The following is a 3666-nucleotide window of genomic DNA, read 5'->3' on the forward strand; positions in this document are numbered from 1 at the left end:
CTGTTCCCCGCGGCAGCTGGCATCTACTAGCCCCCAATACACTGTAAGCGAGTCTGGTTCTTTTTATAGTCGCAGCGTGTCTTACTCCGGGTCGTGCGTGCCTCAGAGTAGTGGGGCTGGTCCGTCAGGATTTGTTTTCTGAAGAAAAGAATCAGGGGTAGGGCAAGCGCACTGCCGCACAGGGTTTGCTTTGCTTTCAGCTTTCTGATCTGAAGAGGAAAAGTTCAGAGTGGGGGTAGACGATTCACTAGCTGCTGGCAATTCCGATGCCGCCACCGGCAGGCAGCTGCAGGAGCTACTGTACGTAGCTAAGTCCAAGCCGCCCATGGCGCCTTGTCCCTCCGGCGCACATGCATGGCGCTTGGAGCATGCCTTTGCGACGAGAGGCGAGACGAGCCTGCATGCCACGGCACGCCAGGCCATGCCGCAGCTGGGCGCGTGAGGCGACGGGTCATCTCAGCAGCGGTGCTTTCCGGTCAACTTTTACAGCTCGCTCCATGTCCATTCTCCCGTACTGCCAGCAGCAGCACCACCACGCCCGCCCAATGCCGGAGGGGGTATGGCCTGCTGTCAGGTATCTTTCGTCACATCACCTGGGACTGGGAGATGGTGTCGCCACTCGCCACCACCTGCAGACCTGATGGAGTACTTGGACGGATCCACGCACGCATGCATGCATGATGGTGCCATGATGCGCTCTCGTCGAGCTCCTCTGGCGCTCGCTCGGTGGCACGAGGGCTCGTCGTCACTCCTGTAGTCCTCGTCCTCTCTGAAGACTTGGGCGAGTGCCGATCAGTGGTGTGTCCTGTGGCCAGCACTGTGCGCCGTCTCCTGTGCAGACGGGAGCCGCATGTGCACTGACCTGTCTCGGCAAAAGCCTCATTGGCCGCTGCCTCTCCTGAGCGAGAGGCTGCCTCTCCTGAGCGAGAGGCTGCCTCTGAGCCCTGATCCTCTCTCCGACTCTGCGCCCATGGGGTTTTTAAATCTGTTTTGGAAACTTTTCACTCTGCCTGCAGTGCTGTAGATCATGCCGCTGCCGCTGCTGTCTGCGTCATTCTACATGAGTAGCAATACTCCTCCGTGTATGTATCTCTTCCGCTCCATGGTCCATAGACGTTATCCAGTACCATGTCTTCTTTCTGCGGTTGGTGTTTCGAGTTATCACCGACGAGTAAATTTATAGTATTGTACGAAGATAATGTGTTTAAAGAACACGAGATTTATATTGGTTCGGACAAAAAAGTCTCTACGTCTAGTTCGTCGCTGATGCTCATGTTACTAGCACTGAAAATTTGTAGTAGGAGGTACAAATAGACGAGAGAGGGAAATGATCCCAAGTCTCTGGTGGAAGAAGTGAACGAGTGCTGAGAGCTCGATCGCTGCTCAACCATGTGTTCGTGTCGTGTTTTTATGTGTTTATCTCGTGTTCTGATCTCGTGCGGATCCGGATCGATCGGCCCCGTCATGGGGCGGCCTGTTTTCCCTTTTATAAGCCAAGAGAAACCGCGGGATACAGCGGAGGAAAAAGAAAAGAACGAGAGAGATGAAGGCTTTCAGGATCGTCGGGTTCTTCTTCTCTTTCATGAGTGTCACTAACGCTATGCGCAGACATCGTCTATCGGTTATGGCGCTCCATTGCGCCCCGACGGACGTCGTGGTGAACTGACGCGTCTGTCATCGTTCGTACGAGGGTCAGGCAGAACAACATGGGGACACCCAACGCTGTTCTTGATGTGAATCCTCAGGTATGGCCCGTCATGGCCACGGGTTACATCGAGTCGTGCCAGTCTCTTCCTTGGTGTCAGAGTTTTGATCCCAAGCCCATACGCTTAGACCTAGAGTGGTTGACAGCCGTATGGGTCTCCGTCGGGCGACACAGAGCACAAACCCAAGGGTCAGACGAGGCGGAACCAGAGGCTTTGGGGTCGAGCGAGACGGAGCCAGCCCCCAGAGGTAGGGCGAGACGGAGCCCGCGGCCTTGGGGTCGGGCGAGACGGAGCCCACGTACCTGGGGTCGGGCGAGACGGAGCACAAACCCAAGGGCCAGGTGAGGCGGAGCCCGCGGCCTCAGGGTCGGACGAGACGGAGCCCCCGACCCAGAGGTCGGGCGAGGCGGGGTCCCCGACCCAGAGGTCTGGCGAGGCGGAGCCCACCCCCAGAGGTCGGGCGAGGCGGAGTCCGCGCACCTAGGGGATGGTTGGAGTTATAGTCGCGCTCTTGACTGCTCGGATAAATCAATATTGATAACGATTAGCTCGTCCTCTTCGGGTACCCTAGTATTTGTCCCCGACAGTAACCCCGTAGCCTGCGAAGGAGTAGAATACTCCTTCAGAGGCTTTTTTGAATGGAAGGACTCTAAGGGCCTTGGCTTTCTTTTGTCGCCCACGACATGTCCTGGGGACGGCGATTCCCTTTTGTCGTGATCGGGCCCCTCAGGGGTATAGCCGTGAGATTTGGTGGGTCGAAAAAGGTCTTTCCTGATTCTGACCCCTACGGGGGTCTATTGTTCTATGACCGCGCGTTCGGTCTCCTTGTGAGTCCAACTTTCCTCGAGCCCCCTCCAGTAGTAGGGGTCCGGTCGAGGGTCGGCTCGTCTTTGTAATCGTCTTCCATCAAACGTTTTTTCTGATAAAAATGAAGAGGCTGAGCAGTGCCATAATTTTCCTCTATGGACGAATCATGGTGCTCGATGAGCTATTAACGGGCTAGTCTGAGTGGGACCCCGACATCGCGTTCACGGGGGTCCGGCTTGGGTCAGCTGGTGACCGACTTCAGATTCCCAGCGGTCAATCCATATAGTTCTCGGACCCGTTCGACCGGTCCCGATGGCTCTCTGCCTTTCTTCGAGAGAAAATCATGAATCGTATCCGGCTGAGACTCGAACGTGGGCCAGGATGCCCATAACGCTAATGCGCCTGGGTATTGGCCACTGGCGAGCCTATCCCTTTCCACCCCTCACTCTAAAGGTGCCCGGAGCGGTTGTCGAACCCGTCGGTGGGCCAACCTTCGATCTCCTAGGCATCCCACTTACCTGTGTGTCGTGGCCTGTTCAGGGAGGCAAAACATCCGGCGCATTTTTCAAAGTGATGGCCAAAGGTTGTGTGCGCACGCCCATGACGAGGCGTGGTGATTGGTCGTGGCAGGCACGGAGATCTTGACGGACGGTGGGTTTCCTTGCACCCAACGCTCATATAAAACCAAAGGATTAGCCCTCCATGTTTCATACACACACCTACATCCTCACCTCCGCAGCCATGCCACCGCCGCGAACGCTTAGGTTTCCTGCCTTCGCATCTCCACCGTTGTTGAGCTCGTATTCATCCGCCTCCACCTCCAATGGATCCATGGTGTCATTCTGACATCACCTTCCAACGCATGGAAGGCCTCGTCTGTCGCGGTCTTCTCCATGTGTGGACCTTGGCCGAGGAGTGGTTGCTGCCCGGCGACGAGGATTCGCCGTCGCTGCCCGATGGCTATGGGGTGTCGTTCGCCCACTTCCACGAGCGTGGGCTCGTAACCCCCACCCATAAATTCCTCCGGAGGCTGCTGCACTTCTACAAGATTGAGTTGCAGCATCTCAATCCCAATAGGATCCAGCACATGGCGACGTTCATCGCGCTGTGCAAAGGATTCCTAGGGATCAGCCCACACTTCAACTTGTGGAGG

This window comes from Miscanthus floridulus, chromosome 17, assembly GCF_019320115.1.
Source record: "Miscanthus floridulus cultivar M001 chromosome 17, ASM1932011v1, whole genome shotgun sequence".
Classification (NCBI taxonomy): Eukaryota; Viridiplantae; Streptophyta; class Magnoliopsida; order Poales; family Poaceae; genus Miscanthus; species Miscanthus floridulus.